Below are 13,693 nucleotides of genomic sequence, written 5' to 3'. Positions count from 1 at the left end.
AACAAAAACCATGGTCTTGGAAACGGGGCCATCGGGTGCTTGAATAACTCAGCGACACGTGTCAATTGGTCTTTGTTCCATTCCTTCAAGGAATTGAGAAGCCTAAATTCATCTGATAATTGTTTTGATGACTTTATTTGGGAGGAAGGTACTCTCTAGACTCTAATCTAGTTTTTTTTTTCAGATTTATTTATTTTATGATTTACAATTCACAGAATGAATCTAAACTTATCATAAAATATTACTAAGCTGGTTATATATATATATATATGTGTGTGTGTAAAGAACGAGGAATACACACAAACAGACGGAATAAATTAAATTCAGAAAACTGAATCAGATAAATAATAGTTGATAGCTATAGAGATTGAAGATCAAAGAGAAGAGCGACTATAAAATTATTTTTTATATTATAATTCTTTTTGTTTCGTTTTCTTGTACTCAATTAGTGTTATATTTAATTTATCTATCACTCCATGAAAAGAAATGTGTTTGTTGGTCATTTGGTCAGAGTCCAGCAGGACAGAAAAATATTTTTATGAAAAATATTAAATAAGTCATAACCTGTGCTGTTATGTACAGTGAATTTTATCGTGGTTATAATTATGGTAGTTAGGAGAATTATAACGAGAAAGGCTCGAAAGTCATAATAATTTATTATTTTTATTCATTATTTAGTTATTAGTTTAATTCTTTTAATTTAATAATTTAATAATATATTTTATTTTATATTTTTAAATATTAATAATAATTAATAATAAAAAATTATAAATTCTGATCATTTTTTAATATTTCTCTAATTTTATTATGGTAATAAATCTCATGTTTAATCAGAAAATGGTGCATTTTGTTATAAAATAACTAAATAAAAAAGATAAAATAAAGAAATATAAATGAAAGGTTCTAGTATTAATATTCACTAATATTAATATCATCCTACCATAATAACTATGATTTATATATTAATACTATATTTGTAATATGAAGATAAAGAAAAGCTTCGTAGAGAGAGAAGAAATGCTTTTATTGATGTGTGTATTTGCCTGAGGTTTACGGTCCTATTTATATGCATACATGAAGGTAACTTTTTCAACCTTATTAAATACGTTCTCTCTTGAGAATGTGAGCTTCACATGGGAATGGGCATCCACGTCCCATTCTTATCACAACACTCCCCCTTTGATGCCCATTTAGGATTATTGTCTCGTTAAAACCTTACTAAAAAAAATCCAATTGGAAAAAACTTTAGTGAAGGAAAAAGAGTACAATATCCTTTGTGATGGGGACTGCCTCATTAAAAACCTTGTCAAGAAACACCCAATGGAAAAAAACCTGACCAAGAAAAAAAGAGTACAGTCTCCCCCTCTTGCCAACATCATTTAATGTCTCGAAATCGGCGCATTCCAATCTCATGTACTAATCTTTCAAAGGAGGATTTTGGAAGTGACTTTGTAAATAAATCTGTCAGATTGTCACTTGAGCGGATCTGTTGAATATCAATTGTCCCTTGATTTTGAAGATCATGAGTGAAGAAGAATTTGGGAGAAATATGCTTTGTTCTATCACCTTTGATATATCCGCCTTTAAATTGAGCAATGCATGTTGTATTATCTTCAAACTGGACAGTTGAAGCTATCTTATGATCAATCAGTCCACATGATGATAGAATATATTGAATCAGACTCCTCAGCCAAAACACTCGCGACTAGCTTCATAAATCGCCAGTATTTCAGCATGATTAGAGGAGGTTGCTGCTATCGTCTGTTTCGTGGACCTCCATGATATAGCTGTACCACCATATGTGAACAGGTATCCTGTTTGAGATCTCCCTTTATGTGGATCAGACAAGTATCCAGCATCTGCATAGCCAACTAATTGTGACTTGGATCCATAGGGATAAAACAATCACATATCAACCGTTCCATGAAGATATCAAAAGATTTGCTTGATTCCACTCCAATGTCTTCTGGTTGGAGAGGAACTATATCTTTCTAGTAAATTCACCGCGAATGATATGTCAGGTCGCGTATTATTAGCAAGATACATTAGCGCTCCAATGGCACTAAAATATGGTATTTCAGGACCAAGGATATCTTCATTCTCTTCTTTAGGGCGGAATTGATCCTTTTCCACATCTAAAGATCTTACAATCATTGGGGTACTTAATGGATGTGACTTATCCATATAAAATCTTTTTAAGATCTTCTCTGCGTATGTCGCTTGATGAATAAAAATCCCATTTTTTGTATGCTCGATCTGCAGGCCGAGACAAAATTTCGTCCTTCGAAGATCTTTCATCTCAAACTCTTCTTTTAGAGTTTTTATAATTGTTGGAATCTCTTCAGGAGTCCCAATGATATTTAAATCATCAACATACACAGCAATTATAACGAATCCAGATGCGGTTTTCTTTTTGAAAACACATGGACATATATCATCATTCTTGAATCCGTTTTTGGCCAGATACTCAGTAAGACGATTATACCACATTCGTCCAGATTGCTTTAGACCATATAAAGATCTTTGCAATTTAACTGAGTATAACCCTTGCGAATATTCACTGGATGGTTTAGATATCTTTAGTCCTTCAGGGACTTTCATATAGATATCCCGATCTAATGAGCCGTACAAATAGGCTGTTGCTACATCCATTAAATGCATATGCAATTTATGATATGCAGATAAACTGACCAAATAATGCAATGTTATCGCATCCACTACAAGGGAATACGTTTCTTCATAATCTATACCGGACCTTTGTGAAAAACCTTGTGCCACAAGTCGGGCTTTGTGGTGCACAACTTCATTTTTCTCATTTCGTTTTCTCACAAATACCCATTGATATCCAACAGGTTTTACATCTTCAGGTGTACGGACTATAGGTCCAAAGACTCTACGTTTTGCAAGTGAGTCTAATTCAGCCTTCATGGCTTCTTTCCATTTTGGCCAATCATTCCTTTGTCGACATTCTTTGACTGATCTTGGCTCAAGATCTTTACTTTCATGCATGATATTTAATGCCACATTATATGCAAATATTTCATTGACAATTGTCTTATTTCGGTCCCATTTCTCTCCTGTAAAGACATAATTTATCGAGATCTCATCATTTTCACACTTTTCAGGTACCTGAACGTCTTCTGGCGTTAAAACTATATTAGAATTTTGGACAACTGCAGATGTCTCTACTATGTCTTTTTCAACAGGAATAGTATTTACCTCTTTTCTCTTTCGAGAAATTTTATCTTTGGAACCGACAGGCCTGTCACGCTTCTGGCGTGTATTTGCTTCAGTGGCTATTTGTCCTATTGGGACATCAATTCGAATTGGGGAATTTTCCACTAGTATATAAGATTTGGTTATCCTCTTTGTATCGGAAAATGCATCAGGCAAATTCATTTGCTATTCTTTGCAAATGTATAATCTTTTGAACTTCTAGTTCACATTGCCCTGATCGAGGATCTAAATGCATCAACGATGATGCATTCCAATTAAGTTCTTTTTTAGGAAACTTATTCTCTTTCCCCCTAATTTTGGAAATTTTGATTCATCAAAATGACAATCTGCAAACTGGACTTTAAATACATCTCCAGTTTGTATTTCAAGATACCTCATTATAGAGGGAGAATCATATCCAACATAGATCCCCAATTTTCTTTGGGGTCCCATTTTGGTGCGATTAGGTGGTGCAATGGGAACATATATCGTACACCCAAATATTCTTAAATGGAAAATATTTGGTTGTTGGCCAAAAGCTAATTGCATAGGAGAGAACTGATGGTAACTCATTGGCCTCAAATGAATAAATGCTGCAGTATGTAAAATAGCATTTTTGTGTGTGAACATGAGCTACTGGATGTTCAACACTTATTCCATTAGCCATACAATAAGTATCAAAAGCTTGGGAAGTAAATTCACCAGCATTATCAAGACGAATTGCTTTGATTGTATTTTCTGGAAATTGTGCTTTTAATCGAATAATTTGAGCCAGTAATCTCACAAACGCCAGGTTGCGAGAAGATAATAAGCACACATGTGACCATCTCGAAGATGCGTCTATTAGGACTATAAAATATCTAAAAGATCCACATGGTGGATGAATGGGTCCACATATATCACCTTGAATCCTTTATAGGAATTCAGGTGACTCAAATCCAACCTTTACTGGTGATGGCCTTAAAATTAACTTTCCCTGAGAACATGCAGCACAACAAAATTCACTAGTTTTAAGAATCTTTTGGTTCATTAGTGAATGTCCATGAGAGTTTTCAATAATTCTCCTCATCATGGTTGTTCCCGGATGACCCAATCTATCATGCCAAGTTATGAATTCATTTGGGCTAGTAAACTTCTGGTTTGCAGTGGCATGTGATTCAATTGCACTAATCTTGGTATAATATAACCCAGATAAAAGTGAGGGCAACTTTTTTAATATAACTTTCTTATTTGAATTATGAGTTGTGATACATAAGTACTCATAATTTTCCTCATTCATAGTCTCAATATGATATCCATTTCGGCGAATATCTTTAAAGCTCAACAAGTTTCTTTGAGACTTGGTAGACAATAGTGCATTATTTATTATAAATTTTGTTCCTCCAGGAAACAAAATTATAGCTCTTCCGGAGCCTTCTATCACATTGCCTGAGCCAATAATAATATTAACGTTTTTTTCTTTTGGCACAAGATGGGTAAAATATATATTATTTTTAAGAATAGTGTGCGAACTTGCACTATCCGCAAAGCAAATATCTTCAGAATATGTCCTTACCATTTTTCTTCAAAAATAAATAATAATAATAATAAAATGAGTAGAAGTGCATGCACAGTAAAATTATTCACATGAATACTTAACAAACACATATATATATCAAACTATTCCATCATTGATCAAATAGCCAATATTTCCTTTAGAATCCTTAAAGAAATTAGATACATCATAATGAGTGGTGAAATTTTCATTATTTGAAACAAAAATTGTTTCCTTTCCTTTGTCATCTCTTTTCATGGATGCTTGATAAAGATCAACTAGGTGCCTTGGGGTACGACAGGTACGTGACCAATGGCCCTTTCCACCACAACGGAAGCATCTATCCTCAATCGATTTACTTTGCCCATTATTTCTTTCTTTATCCCACTTCTGGTGAGATCCTTTCTTGTGAACATAATTTCTTTTCCTTCCATAATTTTTCTTGTTATCAAAATCTTGCCATTTACCTCTTTTGGGGTTATAATTTGCCGCATTTGCTTCAGAAAATGGGGCGGCGCCAGCTGGGCGCGCTTCATGATTTCTTAAGAGCAACTCATTGTTGCGTTCAGCAACAAGAAAGCAAGAAATTAACTCATAATATTTTTAAATTCTTTTTCTCGATACTGCTACTGTAGGAGCACATTCGAGACATGGAAGATCGAGAAAATTTTCTCTAACATATCAGGCCTGAGGAAGTATCACCGTCTTTTGATGATTGTACCTCTTTTCAAGGTCTTTCCACAGATCTGCAAGATCTTTTAATGTGGGATATTCATTTTTCAATCATACGTCAAGATGACGACGAAGAAAAAACATAACTTTGGCTTTATCCTTTTGGGATGTATTATTTTCAACCTTAATGGTATCTCCAAGATCCATTGAATCAAGATGGATTTTAGCATATAGTATCCAGATATATCAAAAGCATTATATTCAAGATGAAAGAGTTTCGATATAATAAAAATTTGTTACTTGGAGTTTTCCTAAAATTTTATTAGAATTTCGTGCTGATAACGTGTTATAAAATAACTAAATAAGAAAGATAAAATAAAGAAATATAAATGAAAGGCTCTAGTATTAATATTCACTAATATTAATATCATCCTACCATAATAACTATGATTTATATATTAATACTATATTTGTAATACGAAGATAAAGAAAAGCTTCGTAGAGAAAGAAGAAATGCTTTTATTGATGTGTGTATTTGCCTGAGGTTTAGGGTCCTATTTCTATGCATGCAGGAAGGTAACTTTTTCAACCTTGTTAAATACATTCTCTCTTGAGGATGTGAACTTCACATGAAAATAGGCATCCACGTCTCATTCTTATCATAACACATTTTAGTATTTTCTGCGTGTTTAACACTTTAACCAGTATAGCCAGTCACATAAATAAAGAATTGATTGAGTTAAATTTTTCACTTGTCATAAATATATTTTTTCAAATAGTAATAATAAGTGGATAATTAAAATATTTAACATGATTAGTTCATTTTTCATTTTGGTTTAAATTAAAAAAAGGCCGAACTTTAAAAAGAAGGCTCGGTGTCTGCTTGCATTTTTTGAATAAAAAAAATAAATCACAAAAAATGTATCTGTTGATAAAAATGTATTCGAATTTTGTTATCGATAAAAATACTTTCGAATAATTTAAAAACACGACAAAAATATCGAACATTGAATATATATTCTCAAAAAATATTTTAAAAATTGAATTTTAATATAATTTTTTGTAAATATATTAAAAAATATTTTTATCCTTAAAATTTAGTAATCGCTAAGTATCTTTTTTTGTAATTTTTTCGTCAACAACTAATAATACTTTTAAAAAATAAAAATGTATAGAGATAAATTTTTTATCCGATTTTTATTTGTATTTTTTAAATAATTATCTAAATATTTTTATAAATTTTTGGGTCAAATGCACAAACAGTTTGTCAAATACAAAAGTCGTTTGTTATTTATAAAAAAAATTTGGACATTTTTATCGCATTTTTAAATTATTTGAAGACATTTTTGTCCATAACAAAATTCGAGTGTATTTTTATCGATAAAATTATTCAGGTGCGTAGTTTATCCTTAAAAAAAAACTTGAATAGTTAAAAGCTCAAAATCCAATGCATGCTCTATTTTTTTAAAAAATTTAAAAATAAAATTAAAATAATACTCAATTAATATTTACTTAGCAAATACTTCAAACAATATAATAAATAATTTAATTTTTATTATTTAACTAATTAATTTTTTTTTCATATTTTTAGCTAATATATAAGATCAAATCCTATGATAACTACAATTATTCCCAGCAATTTTTTTTTACACTTATTTTTTTCATATTTTATTTTCTCATTTATTTTTCTTCTTTTTCTTCGCCCTTTAATATTCCTTTTCTTATTCACTTAAATATCAGCAATGTATTTCACCCTTTTTCTTCTTTTTCATCCTCAATTCAATTTCTTTTTATCATTTTCATGTACATAATTATTACTCTTTCTTCTTTTTCGTAGGTCATCATTATTTCGTCATTATTAATCTTTTAATTTTTTTTCATTTATGCTTTTTCATTGTTTATGCTATATAATCATCTCTTGTAAATTTTTGGTGATTAAGAATATTTCATTTTTTTTTATTTATAGGCTATATAATATATTTTGTAGCTCATCCCAGACTTCACACTGTAACACATCCATACTCAAGCGGACACGCCTATATAGTACACCGATATATCTCATAATATTTTTCCATTATATGCAACATAACACATTCATGCTCTCATATTTTTATTTTTTGGTTTTTATTTTGAATCTATTTTGATTTTGTTTTGAATGTGATGAGAATTTTTAAGAATATTGCCTTCAAATTTAATTATATTATGTGTATATTAAAATTTAGCTTTTGAATTAATCATTAATATAAAATAAATATTAAAATATAAAATATATATTGATGACTATTTTTTGTGTGCATATCATATTTTTGTTGAGTTTTAAATGGATAAGATAGGTATGAAAGAAATAAATTTAAATTTGTTGTCTCTATAATTATTTTGTTAGATCTCATTTATTATTTACTAAACAATGACAACCAATTAGTGTTGGTTATCTAGCAGCATTGAAAATAAAAAAAAAATTTAATGAACATCAATTATATTGTTCTTTTCTTCCTAGCTATATTGTTTACACATACTCCACTTATTATTCTTTCTCTGCCTATTCTTAGCTCCTTTCAAAAAAAAGAGAATATTATTCCTTTCTTAGTCACAAATCCTTTTTTAACCACCAGTTTTTTCTGTTTTATTTTTTCTCTTCATCATACAACCAACCATATTTCCTCTTCATCGTCAACCACCGATCTTGTTCCTCTCTTAGCTTTCATCGTATTATCTACTATATTCTTCACCACTCTATCTATCTTTCCACCAATTTTTCTCTAATCGAAGGACAAAGAGGAGAACGATAATGTGGAATAACAACTTTATATCAGACTATTTATTAGTTAGGACAAGTTAGTTATGTCAATTAAAAAATTGTGAATTATAAGGTACAGATGTAAGTTTATAGGTGTTTCCTTTAATTGGATGAAAGAGAAATTAATAAAGTTAAGATCCACATTTTGAATAATAATAAAATAATAAAAATAATTATAAAAAAAATTTATATTCTCTATATATCACCCCAATCTATATAGTAGAGTGTCCCTTAAAAAATTAATAGTTAGTTATTTTAGTTAATGTAGTTTCTCTCTCTCCTTTTCATATAGAGAATTGATAGTCACATTCATAAATCACCTATTTTTTAAATTAGTCCTCAAATGATTTTTTTAGTCATATTAGTCTTTGAAAGATAAAACGTAAGTTAAATTGGTCTTTCTATTAGTTAGATGATGATGTGTCACGTTAAGTGTCACGTGTTACCAGATGATTGGTTGACGTGTCAAATCAGTGACACCTAGCACGCCACGTATTACTTGACATATAAAAAAGTTATTTATAATCAAAATAATCCCTAAAAGTCCAAGCGTAAGTCATTTTCATCCCTAAAATTTAAAAAATTAATCAAATTAGTCCTAATATAATGACGATTTTAGTGTATGGCGTCAATTTCGGGGACCACTATGAGAATTTACTCACTTATGACTCGAGCATAAGGATCTGTATATTAGGGTGTTACATTTAAAATAACTAATATATTTATTTAGTAAAATTTAAAACATTAAAACTAGTTATATACTAAAAGTTTTGATATTTTGGATTTTACTAAATAAATATAGTAGTTATTTTAAATATTTTAATATCTTAGATCTCACAAATCGGTTTTTTAATTATTGAGTTCTATCATATAAATTAAATAATAATAAAAATCATAATTTTAAAAAATTTAAAAGATTTAAATTTTAAAATAACTATTATATTATTTAGTGAGATTTAAAATATTAAATTTTTAAATATAATCATCAGTAATTTGATAAATTTGTTTAAATAAAAAAGAGTAAAGTATTGTTTTTGTCCCCAACGTTTGGGTAAATCCTATTTGTGTCCCTAACGTTTAAATTGTCCTATTTGTATCCCTAACGTTTGTAAAAGTGATTCAATGTTATCCTGCCGTCAATTATACATCATGAACGCTTTAGTTTGAGTTTTAAAAATCTCTTCTTGAAGTTAGAATACAAATGTCTGGGATAGAATCGATTATCTAATCCGAAAAATAGCTCATCAAAAGTTGAAACTAATTCCTACAATATTTACATAATTCACTTTTCTAGGGACATAATTGAATCTAAACACAAATAATGGGTATAATATTAAAATCGAACACATCCAAGTGAGACCTAATTGAGAATGAATACATTCAGGTGAGAATAATTGAAAAATATAATCTAATTTGTTAGTATAATTGATAGTAGGATAACATTGAATCACTTTTATAAATGTTAGGAATACAAATAGGACGATTTAAACGTTAGGGACATAAATAGAAACGTTGGGGACAAAAACGATACTTTACTCATAAAAAAATTTCACTATAAAAAAATTACAATTTGAAAAGGTAAAATTTTAAAATACAAATGACAAAATACCTTCATAATAATTTAAATTATTTTTATTATTTTATGTAAAGAGAATTTTGTTTACTAAGGTCTAAAAATAATATTAAAATTAGTACTATCCAAAAATATTTTAAATTTAATATTATGAAGAAAAAATAAAAAAATTATATAAGGACTAATTTCATTAATTTTTAAAATTTTAGGGATAAAAATAACTTACGTCTGAACTTTCAGGGACTATTTTTGAATTTTGATTATAAATTACTTTTTTACATGTCAAGTGACACGTGACGTGCTAGGTGTCTCTGACCTGACATGTCAACCAATCATCTAGTGATGACACCTGACACTTAACGAGATACGTCATCATGCCACGTGGCACTTAACGTGACACGTCATCATCTAACTAACGAAATGACTAATTTGACTTACGTTTTATCTTTCAAGAACTAATATAACTAAAAAAATTATTTGAGAATTAATTTAAAAAATGAGTGATCTTTTAAAAAACGAGTTTGACCATTAACCCTATATATATATAGGGTTGACTTTTGGGAGTTGACTTTTGGTGAGTCTAAATTTTCTTTGGGATTTTCTTTAGAATTTTGTAACTCCTCGTGAATGATGTTAATGGCAATTTTTGTGGATTGTCTAGTGACTCTTGTGGATGACTCCATAGTTTGAGGAGTTTTAAGGATAGTCATTTGGCTAAGGAGATGGTTAATTTTTTGTAAAACTTCCAATTCTCCTGAATCTTATTTTAATATGGTAGAGTTTGTTACGATGGTACAAAGGGTTTAAGAAAGAAAAGAATAATAATTTAGAAAAGTATTATTGATTTCTTGTCACTTTTGATTACAAGGTTCTTACCAATATATAGACTAAGAGTACACTAATGAAAACGCTAATTATGAAATAATATCCTAATAAATTATATTGATTTTTTCTGATTTTTTTGATATTTTTCTGTTTTTGTTCTCTAATTATGATATTCTAATACTCTCCTTCAAGGTGAATAGTGGGATCACCAACACTCAGTTTGATTAGAACTTTAGCAAGATCTCGTCATGAAACTGCTTTAGTAAGAATATCTGCTAACTGATCTTCTGATCTCACAAATGGAAGATCAATAGTGCCATTTTCAATTTTTTCTTTGATAAAGTATCGATCCACCTCAACATGTTTTGTTCTATCATATTGTACAGGATTATCTGAAATGCTGATTGCGACTTTGTTGTCACATTTCAACTGGCTTGGCAATTGTTGTGAAAACCCAATCTTAGTCACCAATTTTCTTATCCACAATACTTCAGTTATGTCTTTAATGATCCCTCAAAATTCTGCCTCTGCGCTTAAAAGTGCTACAACTTTCTGCTTTTTGCTTTTCCAAGTTACCAGGTTGCCCGCCCAATCTACGTCAGTGTATGCCTCAACCTTCAAATGGCCATTCCTTTTGAATATGATTTTACTTCTTAGAGCTCCCTTTAAATATCGAACTATCCTCATGGCAGCTTTCATATGATTTTCTTGTGGCTTATGCATAAACTTACTTACTATTTCCACAGCATAAGCTATGTCAGGCCGAGTATGTGATAAGTAAATTAGTTTTTCAACCAATCACTGGTACATTTCCTTATCTACTAGGGTGGCACTTTCAACTATCTTCAACTTGTGATTAATTTGCATGGGCATATCTATTGGTTTGAAATCTACCATTTCTGTTTCTGCCAGAAGGTCCAAAATGTACTTTCTTTGGGAGATAAAAAGTCCTTTGCTAGATCGTAGAACCTCTATTCCTAAGAAATATTTTAATCTTCCTAAATCCGTCATTTTAAAGTTTGTAAATAGGTTCCTTTTCAATTTTATAATTTCTTCAGCATCACTTCCCGTTATGATCATATCATCCCTATAAATTATTAGACAAGTGATTAAATCTCCCATTTTTTTCAAAAAAAGGGTATGATCAGAATTGCTTTGCTTGTGCCTATACCTTTTCATAACCACTGTGAATCTTCCAAACCAGGCACGTGGAGATTGTTTAAACCTATAAAGAGCTTTTTTTAACCGACAAACTTCATGTTTTCTAAATCCTGTTGAGAAACTTGGAGAAGCATGCATGTACACTTCTTCTTTCAACTCTCCATGCAAGAAAGTATTCTTGACGTCAAATTAATGGAGTGGCCAATCTTCATTTGTTGCTATTGAAAGCAACACCCTGATGGTATTAATCTTTGCAACCGGTGAAAAAGTTTTAGTGTAGTCGATACCATAGGTCTGTGTATAACTTTTGGCCACCAACCTTGCTTTGTACCGTTCAATGGTGCCATCTGCTTTGTGTTTAATAGTGAAAACCCATTTGCATCTGACTAGCTTTTTTCCTATCAGTAGGATACACTTCTCCCAAGTTCCGTTCTTCTCTAGAGCTTCCATTTCTGTATTCATAGCTTTTCGCCATTAAACTTTCTCATTGGCTTCTCGAACAGTTCTTGGAATGTCTTCTATCAAGAGTATGGTGAAAAAATCCTTTGCAACATTTGCTATTCCTTCCCTAGCCACCCTTATCGGGTATCTTGAGTTACGGGGAACATGTTCTGGTGAGTACCGATCAGGAAGCATCTCTCTGTTTCTTCTTGGAGAAAGAATAAAGGTATTAGACTCTGGCTCTTCATGTTCTAGTGCTATACTGTTATTGTTAGTAGCCTTATTGAAAATAGGGAGTAAATTACTAGATTGGCAATTACTTACCTCTTTTCTGACATTCTCAAAAGGACTCTCACTGGTTATATGTACCGAGTTGTTTCCTACGTTGAGTGAAGTATGCTCGGTAGCTCCATCTGCTTGTTCTGTTTGAACAGTTTCTAGGCAACAAAGGTTATTAGCCAATTTAGTGGTTCATTATTGTTCTCCCCCTGAATGTCATGTTGGCGGCTGAAGTAAAATTCATATTCTAAAAAATCACAATCCATGGTCATATGAACACGACGTGTGATTGGATTGTAGCACCTATACCCCTTTTGGTGTATAGCATACCCAATGAAAACACATTTTTCTGCACAAAGATCAAGTTTAGTACTATTGACTTTGGGGTATGGACAAAGACAGAACATCCAAATACTCGAGGTGGTAAGGTTAGAAAAGGCGGAATTGCAGTCTGAGTAGCCAAGACTTGTAACGGTGTTTTGTGGTGGAGAACTTGGGTAGGTAGACGATTCAGTAAGTAGACAGAGGTCGCTATAGTTTTAGACCAAAAAGTTTTTGGAACTTGTGCATCAAAAAGCATGGCTCGAGTTATCTCAAGTAACTTACGATTTTGCTGCTCAACCACACCATTTTGTTGGGGGTGTATTTGGGCAGGAAGTTTGATGGATAAGGCCATTTTGCATAAAAAATCGCGCATTGATTGGTTTATAAATTCTCCATCATTATCTGAACGAAGTACTTGGATTTTTTTGTTCTACTAAGGGTACTAAAGAAACAAGAACAACAACTACTAATTCATCAGCTAATATATTTCCGAAAAGTCGAAAGCTAAGCGACAGGGGTTTTGTGAAATCTTCTAAGATGTTAATTGGTAGAAGGATTGGAGTTGGTTGGATGTATTTACCAAAATAAGCTAATCCCTTTTTCGAAAGACCCGCATAGAAATATGCTACTGATGTAAGTAAAGCTAATGCGAATTGAGTTTGAATCGTTTGGTAGAAAGCAAAGAATTTATTAGGTACTTCAGATTTGTGTTTTAAAAAATATACCCAAGTCATGCTAGAGAAATCGTCCACAAATAGCACAAAATATTGAAAATTATTATTGGAAATAGGGGATGGGCCCCACACATCAGAGTGTATTAGAGAAAATATAGAATTGGCTCTAGTGTTGGTTGGAGGAAAAGAAACTCTAT

The 13,693-nt window shown here is 31.0% G+C and overlaps 1 protein-coding gene across 1 annotated transcript in view; it reads left to right on the top strand.

The window, feature by feature from the left end:
- The first annotated feature begins 6 nt into the window (after nt 1–6).
- Nucleotides 7–13,693, top strand: part of LOC107459783 (receptor-like protein 13) — a 33,295-nt gene continuing 19,608 nt past the window's right edge. Inside the window, exon 1 of the mRNA XM_021128273.2 lies at nt 7–148. The gene's annotated coding sequence lies outside the window, so the exon portion shown is untranslated. The remainder of the gene's footprint in view (nt 149–13,693) is intronic.

The sequence above is a fragment of the Arachis duranensis genome, chromosome 7 (genome assembly GCF_000817695.3).
Source record: "Arachis duranensis cultivar V14167 chromosome 7, aradu.V14167.gnm2.J7QH, whole genome shotgun sequence".
Lineage (NCBI taxonomy): Eukaryota > Viridiplantae > Streptophyta > Magnoliopsida > Fabales > Fabaceae > Arachis > Arachis duranensis.
Note: the sequence above shows the minus strand (reverse complement) of the source record. Positions and strands in the feature narration are given on the sequence as shown.